General features: G+C 37.4%; 1 pseudogene; it reads right to left on the minus strand.

Annotated features, from left to right (window-relative positions):
- The window catches only part of LOC102404596, a 47,420-nt pseudogene that overhangs the window by 13,851 nt on the left and 7,444 nt on the right, over positions 1-26,125 (minus strand).

Below are 26,125 nucleotides of genomic sequence, written 5' to 3' on the forward strand. Positions count from 1 at the left end.
AGACTCTGAGCTGTCCCCATAGCAAGTCTGGAGAACAGCTTAGTAGTGGAGGGCATTCTAGGAAGGCAGTGGTGGACTGTGACTCACAGGGAGGGAAATAATGCTGATAGCTGAAATCCCAGAAAAACATTTATTCTTCTTCTTATATTTTGATTTCTTCTGAAGTTGGCTTTGGATTTCTGTTTCTTTTTTCTTTTGCTGTGGTTGTTGATTTTATTTTTAGTATTAACTCTATTTAAACTTTTGAAAATTTCTTTTTTAAATTATACTATTTATTTCCTTTATGTACTTCTAAATCTACATTGGATTTTGCACTCTTGTAGGGTTTGTTTAATATTTTTGGATTTTTTGTTTGTTTTTCTTATTGTTATTTTCTTGCTGTAGTTATACTATATATATATATATGCACACATATATAAAAATATACGTATAAACTATTTTTATATACTAATATTTAACTTTGCTTATTGACCTCTTATTTTCTTCCATTTCTTTCTTTATTACACCATTTGTTAGTTTGTTTCATTTTCTTTGCTTTATTCACCAGTTGGCACTCTACTTTGGTTTTGTTTTCCAGTTTGTGTTTTAGTTTTCTTTTTCTTTTTTTTTTTCCAAAATATTTATTTTAATTGGAGGCTAATTACTTTAAAATATTGTGGTGTTTTTGCCATACACTGACACGAATCATGGTTGTACATGGTTCCCCCATATCAAAACCCCTCCCACGTCCCTCCCCATCCCATCCCTATGGGTTGTCCCAGTGCACTGGCTTTAAGTGCCCTGTTTCACACATCAAACTTGGACTGGCCATCTATTTCACATATGGTAATATACATGTTTCAATGCTATTCTCTCAAATGATCCCACCCTCACCTTCTCTCACAGAGTCAAAAAGTCTATCCTTTATATCTGTTTCTTTTTTGCTGACTTGCAGGGTCGTCCTTACCATCTTTCTAAATTCCATTATATATGCATTAATATACTGTATTGGTGTTTCTCTTTCTCACTTACTTCACTCTGTATAATAGGCACCAGTTTCATCCACCTCCAAGGAATTGATTCAACTGCATTATTTTTAATAGCTGAGTAATATTCCATTGTGTACATTCTGACCAGGGTGAGATGGTACTTCATTGTGGTTTTGATTTGCATTTTACTGATAATGAGTGATGTTGAGCATCTTTTCATGTGTTTGTTAGCCATCTGTTTGTTATCTTTGGAGAAATGTCTGTTTAGTTCTTTGGCCCAGTTTTTTAGTTGGGTGGTTTATTTTCCTGAAATTGAGCTGCATGAGCTGCTTGTTTATTTTTTTGATTAATTCTTTGTCAGTTGCTTCATTTGCTATTATTTTCTCTTATTCTGAAGGCTGTCTATTCACCTTGCCTGGAGTTTCCTTCATTGTGAAAAAGTATTTACGTTTGATTAGTTCCTACTTGTCCTTTTCATTATACGGGACTGGAATGCAAAAGTAGGAAGTCAAGCAACACCTGAAATAACAGGCAAATTTGGTCTTGGAGTATAGAATGAAGCAGGGCAAAAGCTAATAGAGTTCTGCCAAGAGCATGCACTGGTCATAGCAAACACCCTCTTCCAACAACACAAGAGAAGACTCTACACATGGACATCACCAGATGGTCAACAACAAAATCAGATTGATTATATTCTTTGCAGCCAAAGATGGAGAAGCTCTATACAGTCAGCAAAAACAATACCGGGAGATGACTGTGGCTCAGATGATGAACTCCTTATTGCCAAACTCAGACTTAAATTGAAGAAAGTAGGGAAAACAACTAGAACATTCAGGTATGACCTAAATCAAATTCCTTATGATTATACAGTGAAAGTTAGAAATAGATTTAATGGACTAGATCTGATAGAGTGCCTGATGAACTATGGACAGAGGTTCATGACATTGTACAGGAGACAGGAATCAAGACCATCTCCAAGAAAAAGAAATGCAAAAAAGCAAAATGGCTGTCTGAGGAGGCCTTACAAATAGCTGTGAAAAGAAGACAAGTAAAAAGCAAAGGAGAAAAGGAAAGATATACCTATTTGAATGCAGAGTTCCAAAGAATAGCAAAGAGAGACAGAAAAGCTTTCTCAGTGACCAATGCAAAGAAATAGAGGAAAACAACAGAATGGGAAAGACTAGAGATCTCTTCAAGAAAATTAGAGATACCAAGGGAACATTTCATACAAAGATGGGCTTGATAAAGGACAGAAATGGTATGGACCTAACAGAAGTAGAAGATATTAAGAAGTGGTGGCAAGAATACACAGAACTATATAAAATAGATCTTCTGGACCCAGGTAATCACGATGGTGTGATCACTCACCTAGAGCCAGGCATCCTGTAATGGGAAGTCAAGTGGGCCTTAGGAAGCATCACTACGAACAAAGCTAGTGGAGGTGATGGAATTCCAGTTGAGATATTTCAAATCCTGAAAGATGATGCTGTGAAAGTGCTGCACTCAATATGCCAGCAAATTTGGAAAACTCAGCAGTGGCCACAGGACTGGAAAAGGTCAGTTTTCATTCCAATCCCAAAGAAAGGCAATGCCAAAGAATGATCAAACTACCACACAAGTGCACTCATCTCACACGGTAGTAAAGTAATGCTCAAAATTCTCCAAGCCAGGCTTCAGCAATATGTGAACCGTGAACTTCCAGATGTTCCAGCTGGTTTTAGAAAAGGCAGAGAAACAAGGAATCAAATGCCAACATGCGCTGGATCATGGAAAAAGCAAGAGAGTTCCAGAAAAACATCTATTTCTGCTTTAGTGACTATGCCAATGCCTTTAACCATAGAGCATCCCAATAAACTGTGGAAAATTTTGAAAGAGATGGGAATACCAGACCACCTGACCTGCCTCTTGAGAAATTTGTTTGCAGGTCAGGAAGCAACAGTTAGAACTGGACATGGAACAACAGACTGGTTCCAGATAGGAAAAGGAGTACATCAAGGCTGTATATTGTCACCCTGCTTACTTAACTTATATGCAGAGTACATCATGAGAAAAGCTGGGCTGGAGGAAGCACAAGCTGGAATCAAGATTGCTGGGAGAAATATCAATAACCTCAGATATGCAGATTACTCAACCCTTATGGCAGAAAGTGAAGAAGAACTGAAGAGCTTCATGATGAAAGTGAAAGAGGAGAGTGAAAAGGTTGGCTTAAAGCCCAACCCTCAGTAAACTAAGATCATGGAATCCGGTCCCATCACTTCATGGCAAATAGAGGGGGAAACAGTGGAAACAGTGGCTGACTTTATATTTCTGGGCTCCAAAATCAGTGCAGATGGTGATTGCAGCCATAAAATTAAAAGACGCTTACTCCTTGAAAGGAAAGTTATGAACAACCTGGAGAGCATATTGAAAGGCAGAGGAATTACTTTGTCAACAAAGGTCCATTTAGTCAAGGCTATGGTTTTTCCAGTGGCCATGTATGGATTTGAGAGTTGGACTGTGAAGAAAGCTGAGCGCCAAAGAACTGATGCTTTTTTTTTTATTATTATTTATTTTTTATTTTATTTTATTTTTAAACTTTGCATAATTGTATTAGTTTTGCCAAATATCAAAAGGAATCCGCCACAGGTATACATGTGTTCCCCATCCTGAACCCTCCTCCCTCCTCCCTCCCCATACCATCCCTCTGGGTCGTCCAGTGCACTAGCCCCAAGCATCCAGTATCGTGCATTGAACTGTGGTGTTGGAGAAGACTCTTGAGAGTCCCTTGGACTCCAAGGAAACCCAACCAGTCCACCCTAAAGGAGATCAGTCCTGGGTGTTCATTGATAGGACTGATTTTGAAGCTGAAACTCCAATACTCTGGCTACCTGGTAAGAAGAGCTGACTCACTTGAAAAGACCCTGATGCTGGGAAAGATTGAGGGCAGGAGGAAAAGGGCATGACAGAGGATAAGAAGGGTGGATGGCATCACTGACTCAATGGACATGGGTTTGGGTGTACTCCAGGAGTTGGTGATGGACAGGGAGGCCTGGTGTGCTGCGGTTCATGGGGTTTCAAAGAGTCACACATGACTGAGAGACTGAACTGAACTGAACTGCTAATTTATTTATTTTTTTATTTCCAGTACTCTTGGAGGAGGTTCTTTAGGATCTTGTTGTGATTTATGTCAGAGAGTGTTTTCCCTATATTTTTCTCTAGGAGTTTGATAGTTTCTGGTGCTGCATTTAGATCTTTAATCCATTTTGAGTTTATTTTTTTGTATGATATTAGAAAGTGTTCAAGTTTCATCTTTTACAAGTGGTTGACCAGTTTCCCCAGCATCACCTGTTAAAGAGATTGTCTTTTCTCCATTGTGTATTATTGCCTCCTTTGTCAAAAATAAGGTGTCCATAGGTGCTTGAATTTATCTCTGGGCTTTCTATTTTGTTCCATTGATCTATATTTCTGTCTTTGTACCAGTACCATACTGCCGGGAGCTGGCGAGAGACATTCCACTCGTGACAAAGGTCATGAGGAAGGGGGCTCGGCATACGCAAAGGCGGGATCGAGCCTCGGGAGTGCCCCCGGATATTCTCGAGCATCTACCCCCCAAAAAAACCAGAGTCTGCCTACTTTATTGCTTTGTGCTCTCACCTCTGACTTTACTGGGGGCTGTCCCCCACCACCATCTCACTCTCTCTGTCAAAGAGTTAACTTACAGCTCCAATTAATAAAGTTCCTGGGCAATTAGGAGTGTTTAAATCCAAACCCCTCAGATGGCTCTCTAACTCGCCTGACAAGTTTACCCGGACACCTACAGCTATGCATACGATTGTTTACAGTCTCCCAGCCTCCAGAGGCACGGGAAGCTTAAGATATTCAAATAGCTTAGAGCCTCTCAGAGAATTAGAAACTGTCAGAATAAAGCTAGTAAAAGATTTCATTGATGAGCCAATGTTTGTTGCCAAGTTTCCACATCCCCTGAATTGTATCCTTGAATGTGCATTAATTAATATAGTTGGTATGTAGAAAAAATAAGTAGTGGCCTGGTGTTAGTAACTTTAGACCCTTAAGGTAGTAAATTCTTTCCTTTGTAAACCCATTACACATCCACCCTATAGGAACGTAATCTTACCTTCGGAAGATGGCGCCAAACCTTAAAATAATTACTCTTAGAGAAAATAAGTCTTTGTTGATAAGTGCTTGTCAAGAGTCATAAAATGTTAATAGGCCTCTGGCCAGAAGATGATGTAAATCACCTAAACCATTTGTATACGATAAATCTGCAGGAAAGAAACCCTGGTTTTTGATAAGCATCAAAGACTGCTGATTTTGCATCCCCTATTATCCTCTATGTGTAACTTAGGGTATAAAAGCCCCTGTTGAAAATAAAGCTAGGGGCCTTGCTCACCAACGCTTGGTCTCCCCATGTCATTCTTCCCTTTAACTTCCAGCTGAGTGTCCATCTGGAGTGTGGATATCCTCTGCGACCATTTATTTGCCTGGGCTTCTAAGACCCACTTGAGAAGGTGTCTAAGGTGGGGCACCTTCCGCTATTCGAGAGGGCGCCTGCGGCCTCCGTGGTCAGAGCTAACCTGGTGTCACGGGTTATATTGATTTTCCGCGTAAACCAAGCCACTCAGCTTCTTTTCTCCACTGAATTTTCCTACTGAGCTATCCTCATTCTATTCCTCTTTATTATCTCTAATTAACATTTGAATAGGTCGCCTAGCCGTCTCTCCTTCGAATACCCTGGATCAGCCGGGGCTGGACCCCGGCACCATACTGTTTTTATGACTAGCTTTGTATAATGGTCTGAAGTCAGGTAGGTTGATTCTTCCAGTTCCATTCTTGTTTCTCAAGATTGTTTTGGCTGTTTGAGGTTTTTCTTTTTTTGTATTTCCAACAAACTGTGAAATTATTTGTTCTAGTTCTGTAAAAAATACCATTGGTAGCTTGATAGGGATTGCATTGAATCTATAGATTGCTTTGGGTAGTATACTCATTTTCACTATATTGATTCTTCTGATCCATGAACATGGTATATTTCTCCATCTATTTATGTCATGTTTGATTTTTTTCAGCAGTGTTTTATAGTTTTCTATATATAGGTTTTCTGTTTCTTTAGGTAGATTTATTCCTATGTATTTTATTCTTTTCATCTCAGTGGTGAATGAAATTTTTCCCTTACTTTCTGTTTTCTCATTGTTAGCATATAGGAATGCAAGGGAATTCTGTGTATTAATTGTATATCCGGCAACTGTATTATATTCATTGATTAGTTCTAGTAATTTTCTGGTGGTGTCTTTAGGGTTTTCTATGTAGAGGATCATTTCATCTGTAAACAGTGAGAGTTGTACTTCTTCTTTTCCAATCTTTATTTCTTTTATTTCTTTTTCTTCTCTGATCACTCTGCCTAAAACTCATAAAACTATGTTGAATATTAGTGGTGAGAGTGGGCACCATTGTCTTCTTCCTGACTTTAGGGGAAATGGTTTCATTTTTTTTTTTTTTTTGCAATTGAGGATAATATTTGCTGTGGGTTTATAATATAAGGCTTTTATTATGTTGAGGTATGATCCTTCTGTGCCTACTTTCCTGAGAGTCTTGGTCATAAATGGGTGGTGAATTTGGTCCAAGGCTTGCTCTGCATCTATTGAAATAATTATATGGTTTTTATCTTTCAATTTGTTAATGTGGTGTATTACACTGATTCATTTGCTAATACCTGTGGCAGATTCATTTTGATATTTGGCAAAACTAATACAATTATGTAAAGTTTAAAAATAAAATAAAATTAAAAAAAAAAAAAAAAGAATTGTTGCATCCCTGGGATAAAGCCCATTTCATCATGATGTGTGATCTTTTTGATATGTTGTCAGTTTCTATTTGCTAGAATTTTGGTAAGGATATTTGCATCTATGTTCATCAGTGATATGGGCCTGTACTTTTATTTTTTGTGGCATCTTAGTCTGGATTTGATATTAGGGTGATGGTGGCCTAATATAAGGAGTTTGGGAGTTTACCTTCCTCTGCAATATTCTGGAAGAGTTTGAGTAGGATGGGTGTTAGCTCTTCTCTAAATTTTTAATAGAATTAACCTGTGAAGCTGTCTGGTCCTGGGCTTTTGTTTGTTGGGAGATTTTTGATTACAGTTTCTATTCCATGCTTGTGATGGGTCTGTTATGATTTTCTGTTTCTTCCTGGTTCAGTTTTGGAAGGTTATACTTTTCTAAGAATTCGTCCATTTCTTTAGTTGTCCATTTTATTGTCATATAGTCGCTGATAGCAGTCTCTTATGATCCTTTTTATTTCTGTGTTATCTGTTGTGATTTTTCCATTTTCATTTCTAATTTTGATGATTTGATTCTTCTCCCTTTTTTTTGGGAGATGTTTTGTCTATTTTATTTATCTTAGCAGAGAACCAGCTTTTAGTATTGTTGATTTTTGCTATAGTCTCCTTTGTTTCTTTTTCATTTATTTCTGCCCTAATTTTTATGATTTCTTTCCTTCTACTAACCCTGTTGTTCTTCCTTTCTTCTTTTTCTAGTTGCTTTAGGTGTGCTCCTGCTGCTAAGTCGCTTCGGTTGTGTCCAACTCTGTGTGACCCCATGGACAGCAGCCCACCAGGCTCCTCTGTCCATGGGGCTCTCCAGGCAAGAATACTGGAGTGGGTTGGATTTATGTGTAAAGTTAGGTTATTTATTTGTTTTTTCTCTTGTTTCTTGAGATGAACTTGTATTGCTATGAACCTTTCCCTTAGCACTGCTTTTACTGAATCCCATAGGTTTTGGGTTGACATGTTTTCATTTTCATTCGTTTCTATGCATATTTTAATTTCCTTTTTGATTTCTTCTGTGTTATGTTGGTTATTCAGAAGTGTGTTGTTTAGCCTCCATGCGTTTGTATTTTTAATAGCTTTTTTACTGTGAAGTGAAGTGAAGTGAAGTTGCTCAGTCATGTCTGACTCTTTGCAACCCCATGGACTGTAACCTACCAGTCTCCTCCATCCATGGGATTCTCCAGGCAAGAATACTCAGTGGGTTGCCATTTCCTTCTCCAGGGGATCTTCCCGACCCAGGGATTGAACCCGGGTCTCCAGCCTTGCAGGCAGACGCTTTAACCTTTGAGCCACCAGGGAAGCTCTTCATTGTGATCAGAAAATATGCTTGAAATGATTTCATTTTTTCTTTCTTTTTCTTTTTCTTTTTTTTTTTTTTTTTTGAATTTTCCAAGGAAGGCTAGATTTATGGTCTAGGATGTTATCTATCCTGGAGTATGTTCCGTGTGCACATGATAAAAAGGTGAAATTCATTGTTTTGGGCTGAAATGTCCTGTAGATACAACTAGGTCTAACTGGTCCGTAGGCTCATTTAAAGATTGTATTCCCTTGCTAATTTTCTGTTTGGTTTATCTATCCATAGGTGTGAGTGGGGTCTCCCACTATTATTGTGTTACTGTTAATTTCCTTTGTCATATTTGTTAGCATTTGCCTTACATATTGAGGTGCTCCTTTGTTGGGTGCATATACATTTATAATTGTTATATGTTCTTCTTGGATTGACCCTTTGATCATTATGTAACATCCTTCTTAGTCTCTTTTCATGGTCTTTATTTCAAAGTCTATTGTATCTGATATGAATATTGCTACTTCTTTGTTTTGTTCTCCATTTGCATGAAATATCTTTTTCCAGCCCTTCACTTTCAGTCTGTATGTGTCCCTTGGTTTGAGATGGGTCTCTTGTAGACAATATATACAGGGGTCTTCTTTCAACAATGTCTCCTAGTTTTCAGCATGTAAGTCTTTCATATTTTTGGTTAAATTTCTGTGTGCACACACAGTCGCTAAGTCATGTACAACCCTGTGCAACCCCATGGACTGTAATCCCCAAGACTCCACTCTCTATGGCATTTTACAGGCAACAGTACTGAAGTGGGTTGCCATTGCCTCCTCCAGGGGATCATCCTGACCCAGGGGTAAAACTCGTTTCTCCTATTAGCATCTTCTGCAGTGGCGAATGCATTCTTTACCATTTGAGCCACCCAGAAAGCCCTTTATCTTAAATGTATACATTTATTTATTATTAAATAATTTATAAAATTAATTTTATAAATTTATTCCTAGGTATTTTATCATTTTTATTTTAAATGTAAATAGAATTGTTTTCTCACCTTTTCACTCTGTTAGATTTTTGGTAATGTTTATAAATGTGAGAAGCTTCTAGATTTTGTGCCATATCATCTTACTATATCATTTATTTTTCTAATAGTTTTTTGGTGGAGTCATCAGGATATTCTCTATAAGAGAATATGCAAATAGTGACTGTTTTATTTCTTCCTTTCCAATTTGTATATTTGTTATGTCATTTTCTTGCCTAATTACTCTGAAAAGGACTTCCAGTACTATGTTTAATAAAAGTTATGAGAGTGGGCATTCTTTCGCATTCCAGATTTAAGAGGTATAACACAGATTTTCACTGTTGAGTATGTTAGCTGTGGGTTTGTCATATATATAATTTACTACTCTGCTTTAGTACTTTGTTTTACATCCATTTCACTGAGGAGTTTTTATCAGAAATCTGCATTGAATCGTGCAAAATAATTTTTGCATCTTTTGAGCTGATCATCTATGTTTACTTTTCATTTCTTAATGTGGTATAGCATATTGATTGATTTGCAAATGTCGAATCATCCTTGCACCCCTGCAACAAGTCCCAGTTGATCATGGTATATGATTCTTTTAATGTATCATTTAATTCAGTTAGCTAATTTTTTGTTTAGGATTTTTGCATTTATGCAAAACCAAGGATATTGATTTGTAATTTTCTTTTTTATACAGTTCTTGTCTGATTTTGATATCAGGGTACTATTGGCTTCATAAAATATTTTCTGAAGGTTTTCTTTCCCTTCATCTTTTAGATGAGTGTGAGAAGGATAGATATTAAATCTTCTTTGAATGTTTTGTCGAATTTATCAGTAAAGATGTTTGCTCTTGGGCTTTTGTTTGCTGGAAGATTCCTGATTAATGGTTTAATCTCCTAACTAGTAATCAGTCTGTTCAGATATTTATTTCTTCATGATTCAGTCTTGGGAGAAAATGTATTTTTCTAGTAATTTATCAGTTTCTTCTCAGTTATGTTATTTGTTGGTGTAAAATTCTTCATAGTAGTTTCTTATCTTTTATATTTCTGTGGTTTCAGATATAATATATCTTCTTTCATTTTTGATTTGCATCTTCTCTTTCTCTCTCTCTGGTAAGTCTAGTCAAATGTTTATTTTATCTTTATAAAGAATCAGACCTTATGCTTTGTTGATCTTTTTTATTGTTTTTTAGTCTCTTTATTTCTGTTATGAACTTTATTATCTCCTTTATTCTACTACTTTTGGCCTTTGCTTTTGTTTTTCTAGTTCCTTTAGGTGTAAATTTCAAAAGTTTGTTTGGATTTTTTGTTTGTTTAGTGAGATAGGCCCTTATTGCTATTAATATCCTCTTAGAACCATTTTTACTTCATCTCATAGATTTTGGAATGTCTTATTCCTATCTTCATTTTTATCGAGGTATTTTAAAAATTTCTCCTTTGAATTTCTTGATCATTCACTGGTTGTTCAGTAACATGTTGTTTAATTTCCATATTTTTGAGTCTTTTCCTTTGTGTGTGTGTGTATGTGTGTGTAATTGATTTCTAGTTTCATAGCATTGTGGTTAGAGAAGATGCTTGATTTCATTTCACTCTTCTTGAATTCATTGAGACTTGTTTTGAGTCTTAATTTATAATCTATCCCTGAGAATATTCCATGCACTTTTGAGAATAGTGTGTATTCTGATGCTTTTGAATAGCATGTTCTGCACATATCTTTAAAGTTTATCTGGTCTAATACATCATATAAGGCCAATATATCCATTTTGATTTTCTGTCTTGATGATCTATCCATTGATATAAGTAGGGTGATAAAGTCTGCTACTGCATTGTATTGCTTTCAGTTTCTCCCTTTAAATCCATTAATATTTGCTTTAGATATTTTGTTGCTCCTTTATTGAGTATATGAAGTGAAGTGAAGTCACTCAGTCATGTCTGACTCTTTGCGACCCCATAGACTGTAGCCTACCAGGCTCCTCGGTCCATGGAATTTTCCAGGCAAGAGTACTGGAGTGGGTTGCCATTTCCTTCTCCAGGGGATCTTCCCAACCCAAGAATCGAACCCAGGTCTCCTGCATTACAGGCAGATGCTTTACCATCTGAACCACCAGGGAAGACCTATTGAGTGTATATACGGTTATAAATTTTATGTGTTTCTACATTGACCTTTTTATCACTATGTTATACTCTTGTTTGTCTTTTATTAAAGTTTTTGTTTCAAAGTCTATTTTGTCTCATATGGTGCAGATATTCCAACTTTCTTTTCATTTTTATTTGCATAAAGTATCTTTTTAATTGTTCACTTTCAGTCTGTGCATCCTTTCCTCTGATTTATGTGTATTGTATGGGACATATAGATGTGTCCAACCTTTATTTTTAATCCATTAAGCCAGTTCATGTCTTTTGGATTAGTGAATTTAATATATTTATATTTAAAATGTTCATTTTATGTAAGCATGTGCTTAAGTATATACTTATTGCTATTTGTTCATTATTTTCTGGATGTTTAAATAGTTTCCCTCTTGGTTGAAAGTTTATTTCTCTCAACACTTTGAATATCATTTCCCTCTCTACCAGTCTATAATGTTTCTTCTGATAGCCTTGTAGGGTTTCTCTTGCATGTAATAAGTTGTTTTATTTTTTCTTGATGCTTTTATAATTCTTTTATTCTTAATTTTTACCATTTTAATTATAACGTGTCTTTTCTGATTTTTCTTATTTGAAGCTTTCTGTATGTGCTAGACCCAGATGTCTATTTTCTTCGCTAGAAGTTTTCAAACACTTCAAATAATTTTTCAGGTATTATCTCTCCTTTCTAATTCTGTTTTAAATATTTTGCTGCTCTGTCTGGGTGAGTACTATATTTTGTCTTCCAGCTTAATTATTTGTTTTTATACTTCATCCAGTTTGCTATTTAACCCTTCTAGACTGTTTTATAGTACAGTTATAACTTCTGTGTGATACTTTCTCTTATTTTATACCCCTATGTTGACGTTCTCACTGTGTTAATTCATACTTCTCCCAAATTCAGTTAGGATTTTATGACCATATATAAAATTTATTATCAAATAGGTTCCTTACCTCAATTTTGTTTAGCTTTTTTTTCAGCAGTTTTGTCTTGTTCTTTCAATTTGAACGTGCTCCTCTGTATCTTCATTTTACTTATAATTAATTGTGTTTGTTTACATGTATTAGATATATCAACTATCTCTTCCAGTCTTGAAGATGTAGCCTTACTTAGCAAATGTTTTGTAGGGATCAAAAGAACAATTTCTTCTTGTCATCAGGGTCAATCACTCAAGGGTTGTCCACTTTGTGGGCTATCTGCACTCTCCTTTTATACTGGGGCCATGGCTGCTGCAGGGCACCGGTCTGGGTCTGCCTCTGGGACCATCTTCAAGGCCTGGCCACAGCTCCTTCTGGGTATTAGTGGGAAGGTCTGGACCCAAGACCAGCTGTGAGGCTTTCACAGGGAATTGGTGGGTGAGGCTGGCTATTAATCATTCTTTACTTTATTTATTAATTTGTATTGAAGTATATTTGCTTTACAATGTTCTGTTAGTTTCTGCTGTATAGCAATGTGAATTAGTTGTATGTATATATATCTGGAGAAGGCAATGGCAACCTACTCCAGTACTCTTGCCTGGAAAATCCCATGGAAGGAGGAGCCTGGTAGGCTGCCGTCTCTGGGGTTGCACAGAGTCGGACATGACTGAAGCGACTCAGCAGCAGCAGCAGCAGCATACATATATCTCCTCTTTTTAAATTTAATTATTTTCAAAAATGTTTTATGCTTCCTTCTGCCTCTCTTCTCTTTCTAGGAATCCAGTAATGCATAGATGATTTTTTAAATAGTATCTCATATTTCATTTCAGCTTTTAGTTCTCATTTCTTTGTTGTCTTCTGATTGGATTTTTTCAAAGGTTTTGTCTTCTACATCATTTTTTTCTTCTGCTTTATTAATTCTTTGTTGATTTCTATTGAATTTTTCATTTCATTCATTGTATTCTTCAACACTAGAACTTCTATTTGGCATTTTTATGATTACTGTCTCTCTGTTAAACTTCTCACTTTGTTTATGTGGTATTTTTCCCGAGTACATTGGATTGTCTTTCTCTGTTTTTGTTGTTGTTGTGGTGGTTCATTCATTTGTTTTTAAATCTCTCTGAACTTCCTGACAACTATTTTGAATTCTTTATCAGATAAATCACAGATCTTCATGTCTTTGAGACTGGTCATTGGAAAATACTGTGATCCTTTGGTGGTGCCATTTTCCTTAATTTTTTAATGTTACTTGAAGTGTTATTTTGCTGTTTTCATGTTTGAAGTAGCTGTCACCTCCTGTAGTCTTTATTGATTTACTTTAGAAGTGAAATAACTTCCATCAGTCATGCTATGGATCTTGAGAGTTTTTCAGTTCTTTTATGGGCTTCCCAGGTGGCGCTAGTGGTAAAGAACCTGCCTACCAATGCAGGAGGTCCAGGTTCAATCCCTGGGTTGGGTAGATCCCCTGGAGGAGAGCATGGCAACTCACTCCAGTATTCTTGCCCAGAGAATCTCCATGGACAGAGGAGCCTGATGGACTATAGTCCATGGGGTCACAAAGAGTCAGACATGACTGAAGTGACTTAGCATGCATGCACATTTCCTTTTTATGTGTATACCTGCTTCACAGTTATTGTTGTCTTTTGTGGTAAAATTCTTAGTTCTTAATACTGTATGCCTTATTTTGATCTTTCTAATCCAGGATGAATGCTTACATTGTCATTTTTTACTTTCCTAAAGAAAGTGCTGGATGTTCAATTTTTTGTTTGTTTCTTCTATGCCATCATGTTTGGGTCAGCTTTTTATGCATGCTCAGAAGCCATCTCCAAAAGCACATACAAAGTATGCCCAAGATGCTGGCCGTGGACTGAGGGTGTTTGTGGGGAAAGCAGTCTCAGTGCTGAGAGTATATATGGACCAACTGGGGGATCTGGTAGTTGAAAAATCCCCAGTGGCTCATGGGTGGGCTTCTTGATGGTGTTTATGATATGGTTAGTAGAATATGCATCTTTTTGATACATTCTAAGAACCCTATCCTCCACTCTTACAGCCCCTTCTCACCCTTCAGTTGTGCAGCACACTTGAGTATTCTGGATGTGACTAGAAGAAGTGGGCCTCTTTGCCAAGATCCTGAATACCTGGAGATAAAAAGTGCTAACTTATATGCTTTCACTTTCCTCTACAGGTAAAATCATGAGTTGAAAAAAAATCTCTTGGCTTTGGGGTGTAAATTGAACTATTCCTCTTATCCTATTCAATTGCTTTAATTGAAATGTTTTTCCTCTGAAGATATTATGGGACTTTTCTACTGGACTCCTGGATATCCACAAAATTTCCTTGGTCCATTGGTGATTGTCCAAATTAGTGTTTCCAAGGGCTCCTGGTATGTGCCTGAGAGGACTTAGAGCTGGTTCATGAGTCATTTAAGGATCCACAGCCAAGACTGAGGTCTATTTACCTGACACATGGGTATGTGTGCCTTTTCCAGGGTCTCTTGGCATATGGGCTGGTTACAGAACCAAAATCAAATTGGACTGTAGTCAAGTCCTCAGGGATAGGAAGCTGTTTCTGGGATTTTTCTTGGCACCAAGGTTGTTGATTCAGTCACAGGAATAGCCTTGCTTTCTCAAAATGACTCTCTTTTTAAAACATTATTTATTTTTCTTTGGGGGATAATTGTTTTACAATATTGTGTTGGTTTTTGCCATATATCAACATGAAATACCCAAAGGTATACATATGTTCCTTAGTTCTTGAACCTCTCTCTTACTTTCCATCACATCCAACCTTTCTAGGTTGTCACAGAGCGCTGGAATTGAGCTCAATGCATCATACAGTAAATTTCCAATGGCTATTTAATTTTATGGTAATGTATATGTTTCAATGCTACTCTTTCAATTCTACTCATCACAGAGTTTCCTTCCCCAACAATGTTCACAGGTCTGTTCTCTAAGCCTGTGTCTCCTTTGCTGCTCTGTAGATAAGTTCATCAACACCATTTTTCTAGATTCTATATATTAGTATTAATATGCAATATTTGTCTTTTTCTTTCTGACTTTCTTTACTCTGTATAATAGGATCTAGTTTCATCCACCTCATTATAAATAAGTCAAATGTGCTCCTTTTTATGGCTGAATAATATTGCCTTGTGTATATGTACCACAGTTTCTTCATTATTCTGTTGATGTACATGTAAGTTGCTTCCATGTCCTAGCTATTATAAATAGTGATGAAATGAACATTGAGGTCCATATGTTTTTTCAATTATGATTTCCTCAGGGTACATGCCCATTAGTGGGATTGCTGGATCATATGGTTGTTTTACTTCTAGTTTTTTAAAGAATCTCCCTGCTGTCTTCCATAGTGGCTGTATCTGTTTATATTCTCACAAACAGTGCAAGAGGATTCAATTTTCTCTACACCCTTTCCAGCATTTAGTGTTTGTAGATTTTTTTGATGATGGGCCTGATGATTGGTGTGAGGTGATACCTGATGGTAATTTTGATATGGTTTCCCTAATAATGAGTGATGTTGAGCATCTTTTGATGTGTTTATTATTCATCTGTATATCTTCTTGGCGAAATATCTGTTTAGGTCTTCTACTCACTTTTTGACTGGGTTATTTGTTTTTCTGGCATTGAGATGTATGAGCTGCTTGTATATTTTGGAGATTAATCCTTTGTCAGTTTTTTCATTTGTTATTATTTTCACCCATTATGAGGGCTGACTTTTCACTTTGTTTATAGTTTCTTTCAGTGTTCAAAAGCTTTTAAGTTTAATTAGATCCCATTTGTCTATTTTTGTTTTTATTTCCATTAATCTAGGAGATCGGTCATAGAGGATCTTGCTGGGATTTATGTCAAAGCGTATTTTGCTTATGTTTTCCTCTAAGAGTTTCATAGTTTCTGGTATTACATTCAGGTCTTTAATCCATTTTTATTTCATCATTGAGTATGGTGTTAGGAAGTGTTCTAATTTTATTCTTTTACACATAACTGTCCAGTTTTCCCAGAACCATTTATTGAAGAGACAATCTTTTATCCATTGTATATTCTTATCTCATTTGCCAAAAATAAGTTACCCCTAGGTGCACGAGTTTTTCTCTGGGCTTTCTATCTTGTTCTATTGATCTACATTTGTTTTTGTGCAAGTACCATACTGTATAGATGACTGTAGCTTTGTAGTGTAGTCTGAAGTCAGGAAGTTTGATTATTCCGGCTCCATTCTTCTTTCTCAAGATTGCTTTGGCTACTCAGGGTCTTTTGTGTTTCCATACAAATTGTGAAAATGTTTGTTCTAGTTCTGTGAAAAATACCATGGAAATAGATCACTTTTCCTGTCTCCTGAGAAACCTGTATGCAGGTCAAGAAGCAAGTTAGAAATGAGCATGGGTCACCCCAGTGTAATTAGCCTCCAATTAAAATAAATAAATTTATAATAAAAAACAGGAAATGAACATGGAACAACTGACTTGAGTAATATTGGGAAAGGAATATGACAAGGCTGTATATTGTCACCCTGATTATTTAACTTCTATGCAGAGTGTGTGCATTCTCAGTCACTTCAGTGATGTCTGACTCTTTGTGACCTCATGGGCTGTAGTGTGCGAGAATCCTCTGTCCATGGGATTCTCTAGGCAAGACTACTGGAGTGGGTTGCCATTCCCTTCTCCAGGGGATCTTCCTGACCCATTGATTGAAAATAGGTCTCTTGCTTCTCCCACATTGGCAGGTGGGTTCTTTACCACTGAGCCACCAGGGAAGCCCACTCTATGTAGAGTACATCATGCAAATGCTGGGCTGTATGAATCACAGGCTGGAATCAAGATTTCTGGGAGAAATAATAACAACCTCAGATATGAAGATGATACCATTCTAATGACAGAAAGCAAAGAGGAACTAAAAAGACTCTTGATGAACGTGAAGGAGGAGAATAAAAAAGTTGGCTTAAAACTCACCATTCACAAAACTTAAATCGGGTAATCCTGCCCCATCACTTCATGAAAAATACAAATTGGAAACAGTGACAGATTTTATTTTCTTGGGCTCCAAAATCTCTGTGAATGGTGACTGCAGCCATAAAATCAAAAGGCGCTTGCTCCTTAGAAAGAAACCTATGACAAACCTGTATAATATATTAAGGAGCAGGGACATCAGTTTGCTGACAAAATTCCATACAGTAAAACCTTTAATTTTTCCAGCAGTTGTGTCTGGATGTGAGAGTTGAACCATAAAGAAGACTGATGGCTGAAGAAATGATGCTTTCAAACTGTGGTGCTGGAAAAGACTCTTGAGAGTCGCTTGGACAGCAAGGAGATAAAACCAGTCAATCCTAAAGGAAATCAACCTTCAATATTCACTGGAAGCACTGATGCTGAAGCTGAAGCTCCAATACTTTGGCCACCTTATGCAAACAGCCAACTCATTGGAAAAGGCCCCGATGCTGGGAAAGATTGAAAGCAGTAGGAGAAAGGGATGACAGAGAATAAGATGGTTGGAAGGCATCACCTATTCAATGGACATGAGTTTGAGCAAACTCCAGGATATTGTGAAGGACAGGGAAGTCTGGTGTTCTGCAGTACATAGGGTTGCAAAGAGTCAGACACAACAGAGCAACTGAACAACAACAAAGAATTTCATTAGATATACTAGTTTCTTCTTTGGGATATTGACTACCAAACAGTAGTTCTGGAGCCAAGAATTTAGAATGCCCAGTCTCAGTAACTCACTTGTTATAAAGCAAGATGTAAGCTTGAGCCATGCACACTTCATCCATAATGCACATATTTAGCTTGGAATCATTGCAGTGTACCCAGTATCCTTCTTCAGAATTATAACAGTACGTGGTGTAATGTTCTGAGCCAAATTCTTTCCATGGTATATTAAGCTATAGATAAAGCTTTCTAGTCTGAGGGATTTCAAATATTCCCTGATACACTAGGGTCCCAGGTTTCAGATTTCTTCAAAGCCAATATGAATGCCAATCTTCCGTCAATTTGTATGTCCTTACCACCTGAATCATTTGAGATGTATTCTGAGAACCTGAGGTAAGTGGCAAATCATACACTATTTGGCAGCTTCTGTGAGCATAACTGGCTTTGAGGAAAACCTTCTACACGTCGAATTACCTTGGTTATATGTATGCTTTTCCTTCTGAATCTTCAGTTTCTGTGAACTTGTCCAACATTTCAGTGACAAGACATGGCTGGGAAGTAATATCTTTTCCACTGCATTGATATCTTTCTTGAAATTCCAGTAACAAGTTCCAGAAAAATTATGTTATTCAATTTGTTGTCACATGCAAGATATTTAACCTAAGAAGCTGTATGTATATGTATATATGTATGTGTGTGTGTGTGTGTGTGTGTGTGTGTGTGTATATATATATATATATATATATATATATATATATATAATGTTACTCACAACATTCAGAAACTGATAAGTTTTCTTAGAGAATTTGAGACAAGCGGTGGTAACCTGCTATCAGTTATCTCTAGTTCATGCTGTATTTTATTCAAAAGCTCACAAAGAAATTCCTAAGCATCTTTTTGAGCATAACCAAGAAAATCAGGAAATAATCTCCATACTAAATATTGTATAGCAAAATGATGTGACCAAGGTTCAGTTTCCAGACCACATGACTTGGAACAAAGTATGCAATTCATGATAAAGAAAAAGCTATTGTCAACTTGGCTATCTTGGTTGACTTGGAACAAAGTGTACAATTCATGATAAAGAGAAAGGTATTATCAACTTGACTGTCTTGGTTGAATAAGTCCCATCTTTCTATTCTTTGATGCTCCACTATGTAGTCCTGATGATAAAGTTGGATATCTGGACTGGATAGAGCCTTTTCTTTTTTCTTGATATTCATTCATTTGACACACTGTGTCTGTGATTGAAAGGTGCTTATAAGATGATCTTGTTTTATCACTAGATGTCATAGCCAGCCATTGGTTCATATAAAGTTTTGAAAAATATTGGAACAAATAAGTAAATGATTCAACATTTGAACAGTATTCATATAGACAAGTATTTCTAAAATTTCTCAATCTGGTTACACTAAGAATTACTATTGGCCTTCATTTAACAAAGGAGTCACTGACTTTTTAAATCTTACATCTTTAGAGGTAGATATTACTTTATCTTTTGCTGATGCTGCTGAGGTTTATAGTGATACTTAAACAGGAACTATTTGTATTATGGTGGGCCAAGCTAGACCTTGCAAATGTAAACTCATTCTTGGAGTTAACTTTTCAAATCCTGGTTTAACTTAATACTCTAATTCTTGGCATCATTTCTTCACTTCTCTTTTTGTTATTTTTTTCCCCTGAAATTGTTCTTGCCTTTTCATCCAATGGTTAACTGTCCGAAACAAGTTTGAAAGATTTTAACCATTTGTATCCTTCTCTTTCCATGTACCACTTGACCACATCCAATCTACGTTGATTCATTGACCTAACATTCCAGGTTTTTATGCAATACTAAGGAATCAGTGAACTAGAATGGATGGGAATGGTGAATTTAATTCAGATGACTATTATATCTACCACTGTGGGCAATAATCTCTTAGAAGAAATGGAATTGCTCTCATAGTAGAAAACAAATCTGAAATGCAAAACTTGGGGGCAATATCAAAAACAACACAATTTACTTCCAAAGCAAACCACTCAACATCACAGTAATTTAAGTCTATACCCAAACCACTGTTGATGAAGAAGCTGAAGTTGACTGGTTCTTTGAAGACCTACAAGAATTTATCAGTTCAGCTAAGTCACTCAGTCGAGTCTGACTCTTTGCAACCCAATGAATCATAGCACGCCAGGCCTCCCTGTCCATCACCAACTCCCGGAGTTCACTCAGACTCACATCCATCGAGTCAGTGATGCAATCCAGCCATCTCATCCTCTGTCGTCCTCTTCTCCTCCTGCCCCCAATCCCTCCCAGCATCAGAGTCTTTGCCAATGAGTCAACTCTTCACATGAGGTGCCCAAAATACTGGAGCTTCAGCTTTAGCATCATTGCATCCAAAGAAATCCCAGGGCTGATCTCCTTCAGAATGGACTTGTTGGATCTCCTTGCAGTCCAAGGGACTCTCAAGAGTCTTCTCCAACACCACAGTTCAAAAGCATCAAATCTTCAGCGCTCAGCTTTCTTCACAGTCCGACTCTCACATCCATACATGACCACTGGAAAAACCATAGCCTTGCCTAGACGGATCTTTGTTGGCAAAGTAATGTCTCTGTTTTCAATATGCTATCTAGGTTGGTTATAAATTTTCGTCCAAGGAGTAAGCATCTTTTAATTTCATGGCTGCAGTCACCATCTGCAGTGATTTTGGAGCCCCCCAAAATAAAGTCTGGCACTGTTTCCACTGTTTCCCCACCTATTTGCCATGAAGTGATGGGACCAGATGCCATGATCTTCGTTTTCTGAATGTTGAGCTTTAAGCCAACTTTTTCACTCTCCCCTTTCACCTTCATAAAGAGGCTTTTTAGTTCCTCTTCACTTTCTGCCATAAGGGTGGTGTCATCTGCATATATGAGGTTATTGATATTTCTGCTGGCAATCTTGATTCCAGCTGGTGCTTCTTCCAGCAGCATTTCTCATGATGTACTTTGCATATAAGTTAAATAAGCAGGGTGACAATATACAGCCTTGACGTACTCCTTTCCCTATTTGGAACCAGTCTGTTGTTCTATGTCCAGTTCTAACTTTTGCTTTCTAACCTGCAAACAAATTTCTCAAGAGGCAGGTCAGGTGGTCTGGTATTACCCTCTCTTTCAGGATTTTCCACAGCTTATTGTGATCCACAGAGTCAAAGGCTTTGGCATAGTGAATAAAGCAGAAATAGATGTTTTTCTGGAACTCTCTTGCTTTTTCCATGATCCAGTGGATGTTGGCAATTTGATCTCTGGTTCCTCTGCCTTTTCTAAAACCAGCTTGAACATCAGGAAGTTCATGGTTCACATACTGCTGAAGCCTGGCTTGGAGAATTTTGAGCATTACTTTACTAGCATGTGAGATGAGTGCAATTGTGCAGTAGTTTGAGCATTCTTCGGCATTGCCGTTCTTTGGGACTGGAATGAAAACTGACCTTTTCCAGTTCTGTGGCCACTGCTGAGTTCTCCAAATTTGCTTGCATATTGAGTGCAGCCCTTTCACAGCATCATCTTTCAGGATTTGGAATAGCTCCACTGGAATTCCATCACCTCCACTAGCTTTGTTCGTAGTGATGCTTTCTAAGGCCCACTTGACTTCACATTCCAGGATGTCTGGCTCTAGGTCAGTGATCACACCATCGTGATTATCTGGGTCGTGAAGATCTTTTTTGTACAGTTCTTCTGTTTATTCTTGCCATCAGGAGGCAGTGACCAAAATCACACTAAATTGAGAAAAAAAGCAAGAAGTCAAACTAGTTGTTGAGGAGACTGTACAAATAGCTGAATGAAAAAGAGAAGTGAAAGGCAAGGGAGAAAGGGAAAGATATTCCCAACTGAATGCAGAGTTCCAGAGAGGCAGGGGAGATTAAAAAAAAAAAAAAAAAGTCTTCTTAACTGAACAATGCAAAGAAATTGAAGAACACAACAGAAAGGTAAATACTAGAGATTTCTTCAAGAAAATTGGAGATAACAAGGAAATATTTCATGCAAGGATGAACATGATAAAAGACAGTAATGGTAAGGATCAGATTAAGAAGAGATGGCAAGAATATACAGAAGAACTATAAAAAATTCTAAATGATGCAGATAACCATGATAGCTTTGTCACTCACCTATAACCAGACACCCTGGAGTGTGAAGTCAAATGGGCCTTAGGAAGCATTGCTATGAACAAAGCTAATGGAGATGATGGAATCCCAGCTGAGCTATTTCAAATCCTAAAGGATGATGCTGATAAAGTGCTGCTCTCAGTATGTCAGTAAATTTGGAAAACTCGGCAGTGGCCACAGGACTGGGAAAGGTCAGTTTTCATTCCAGTCCCAAAGAAGGGCAAATAATTTTCACACTACATTACAACTGTGGACATTTAACATGATAGTGTTTTTTTTTTTTTTTTTCAATTCCTTCAAGCTAGGTTTCAGCAGTATGTGTGTGACTTGAGAACTTCCAGATGTAATTGGATTTCAAAGAAACAGAATAACCAGAGATCAAATTTCTAATATTCCTTGGATCATTGCGAAGGCAAAGGAATTCCAGAAAAAAACATCTACATCTACTTCTGCTTCATTGACTATGCTAAAGACTTTGTGTGGATCAAGACACTTGTGGAAAATTCTTAAAGATACGTGAATACTAGACAATTTTACTTGTCTCCTGAGAAACATGTATGTGTGTCAAAAGGAACAGTTATAACTGGACATGGAACAACTGAATGGTTGAAAATTTGGAAAGGGAGTAGGACAGGATTGTATATTGCCACCCTGCTTATTTAACTTAGGACTTCCCTGGTGGCTCAGACTGTATGCAGAGTACATCATGTGAAATGCCAGGCTGGATGAACCACAAACTGGAATCAAGACTGCCAGAAGAAATATCAACAACCTCAGATATGCAAATGATGCTACTCTAATGGCAAAAAGTGAAGAGGAAATAAAGAGTCTTTTGATGTGGGTGAAAGAGGAGAGTGAAAAAGTTGGCTTAAAACTAAACACTCAAAATACTAAGATCATGGCATCCAGCCCTATCACTCCATGGCAAATAGAAGGGGTAAATGTGAAGCAATGATATATTTCCTTGGGATCCAAAATCACAGATGGTGACTGTAGCCATGAAATTTAAACATTCTTGCTCCTTGGAAGAAAATCTGTGATCATCCAAGACAACGTATTAAAAAGGAGAGACATCATTTTGCTGACAAAAGTCCATATAGTCAAAGCTATGGCTTTTCCAGTAGTCATGTACGGGTGTGAGAGTTGGACCATAAAGGAGGCTGAGTGCTAAAGAATTGATGCTTTCAAGTTGTGGTGCTGGAGAAAAATCTTGAGAGTCTCTTGAACTGCAAGGAGATCAAACCACTCAGTCCTAAAGGAAATCAACCCTGAATATTCATTGGAAGGACTGATGCTGAAACTGAAACTCCAGTATTTTAGCCACCTGATTTGAAGAGCCGACTCATTGGAAAAAACCCTAATGCTTGGAAAGATTGAAGGTCAAAGGAGAAGAGGGTGATAAAAGATGAGATGGTTAGATATGATCAATGGCTCAATGGACATAAATCTGAGCAAACTCTGAGATATAGTGAAGGACAGGGCAGTCTGGCATCCTGCAGTCTATAGGGTCACAAAGAATCAGACATAACTTATTAACTGAAAAACAACAGTGAAGTTAACTGTTAAGATTTGACTTTAAAAGAAAACATAGTCTTTGACCTCTAAAACTGGAGAGAAGTCAGATCTGTATAATTCTTCATATACTGCCTGTATACACTCCTCATTTCCTTATTTTAGTTATCAAGTATTTGCCAACAATACAATTTATTTTTGTAAAAGCTAATGGGCATTCCCACCAACAGTGTAAGAAGGTGTCCTTTTCTCCAAACCCTATCCAGCATTTATTGTTTGTAGAGTTTTTGATGATGAACATTCTGACCAGTGTGAGATGATACCTCATTGTAGTTTTGATTTGCATTTCTCTAATAATAATGATGTTGAGCATTTTTTAATGTGTTTATTAGCCATCTGTATGTCTTCTTTGGAAAAAAAGGCTATTTAGATCTTTTGCCCCCCTTTTGATTGGGTTGTTCTTTTTTCTAGCATTGAGCTGCAAGGGCTGTTTGTATATTTTGGAGAATAATACTTCTTTGTCAGTTGTTTCATTGCTATTTTTTTTTTCTCCCATTCTGAGGGTTGACTTTTCACCCTACTTATAATTTTCTTCACTGTCCAAAAGCTTTTAAGTTTAATTAGGTCCCATTTTTTCATTTTTGTTTTTATTTCCATTGCTCTAGGAAGTGGGTCATAGAAGATCTTGCTGTGATTTATGTCATAGAGTGTCCTGCCTATGTTTTCCTCTAAGAGTTTTATAGTTTCAGGTCTGAAGTTTAGGTAGTTAACCCACTTTGAGTTTATTTTTGTGTATGATGTTCAGAAGGATTCTAACTTTATTATTTTGCATATAGTTCTTGTAGTTCAGTTGCTCAGTCATGTCTGATTCCTCGTGACCCCATGGACTGCAGCATACCAGGCTACCCTGTCCTTCGCCATTACCCCAAGCTTGGTTAAACTCATGTCCATTGAGTCAGTGATGCCATAAAACCAATTATTTGGGGCTGGAATGAAAACTGACCTATTCCAATCCTGTGGCCACTGCTGAGTTTTACAAATTTGTTGGCATATGAGTGCAGCACTTTAACAGCATCATCTTTTAGGCTTTGAAATAGCTCAGCTGGAATTCCATCACCTCCTCTAGCTTTGTTCATAGCAAGGCATCCTAAAGCCCACTTTATTTCACACTCCAAGATGTCTGGCTGTAGGTGAGTGATCACACCATCATGGTTATCCAGGACATTAAGACCTTTTTTTTTTGTATAGTTCTTCTGTATATTCTTACCACCCCTTCTTAATCTCTTCTGCTCCTTTTAGGTCCATTCCACGTCTGTCCTTTATTGTGCCCATCTTTGCATGGCTTTTTTTCTTTGATATCTCTAATTTCCTTGAAGATATCTCTAGTCTTTCCCATTATATTGCTTTCCTCTATTTATTTGCATTGTTCACTTATATCTCCTTGCTGTTCTTTGGAAATCTGCATTCACATGGGTGTATCTTCCCTTTTCTCCACTGTCTTTTGCTTCTCTTCTTTTCTTAATTATTTGAAAGGCCTCCTCAGACAAACATTTTGCCTTTTGCATTTCTTTTTCTTGTTGATAGTTTTGATCACTGCCTCCTATACAAAGTTACAAGCCTCCATCCATAGTTCTTCAGGCACTCTGTTTATCAGATCTAATCCCTTGAATTTGCTTGTCACTTCCACTCTATAATTGTTGAGTTAAGTTCAGTTCAGTCGCTCAGTCCTGTTCGACTCTTTGTGACCCCATGAATAGCAGCACGCCAGGCCTCCCTGTCCGTCACCAACTCCCGGAGATCACTCAGACTCACGTCCATCGAGTCAGTGATGCCATCCAGCCATCTCATCCTCTGTCGTCCCCTTCTCCTCCTGCTCCTAATCCCTCCCAGCATCAGAGTCTTTTCCAATGAGTCAACTCTTCGCATGAAGTGGCCGAAGTACTGGAGTTTCAGCTTTAGCATCATTCCTTCCAAAGAAATCCCAGGGCTGATCTCCTTCAGAAAGGATTGGTTTGATCTCCTTGCAGTCCAAGGGACTCTCAAGAGTCTTCCCCAACACCACAGTTCAAAAGCATCAATTCTTCAGCACTCAGCTTTCTTCACAGTCCAACTCTCACATCCATACATGACCACTGGAAAAACCATAGCCTTGACTAGACGGACCTTTGTTGGCAAAGTAATGTCTCTGCTTTTAGGGATTTCATTTAGGTCATACCTGAACGGCTTATTGATTTTCCCTGCTTTCTTCAATTTAAGTCCGATTTTTGACATAAGTAGTTCTTGATCTAAACCACAGTCAATCCCCCATCTTGTTTTTGCTTATTGTATAGGGTTTTTCCATGTTTGGCTGAAAAGGATGTAATCAGCCTGATTTCCATATTGATTTTACCCATAGTTGACCAGTTTTCCCAGCAGCACTTGTTGAAGAGGTTCTTTTCACCATTGTATATTTTTTGTCTCCTTTTTGAAAGATAAGTTGTCCATGGATGCAAGGATTTATCTCCAGGCTTTCTATCTTGTTCCACTGATCTATATTTCTGTTTTTTTGTGTCTGTTTCATAGTGTCTTGTTGACTGTAGCTTTGTAGTATAGTCTGATCTCAGGAAGGTTGATACAACCATTATGAAGAACAGTATGGAGATTCGTTAAAAACCTAGGAATAAATCTACCCAATGACCCAGCAATCCCACTACTGGACATACACCCTGA

This window comes from Bubalus bubalis, chromosome X (assembly GCF_019923935.1).
Source record: "Bubalus bubalis isolate 160015118507 breed Murrah chromosome X, NDDB_SH_1, whole genome shotgun sequence".
NCBI lineage: Eukaryota > Metazoa > Chordata > Mammalia > Artiodactyla > Bovidae > Bubalus > Bubalus bubalis.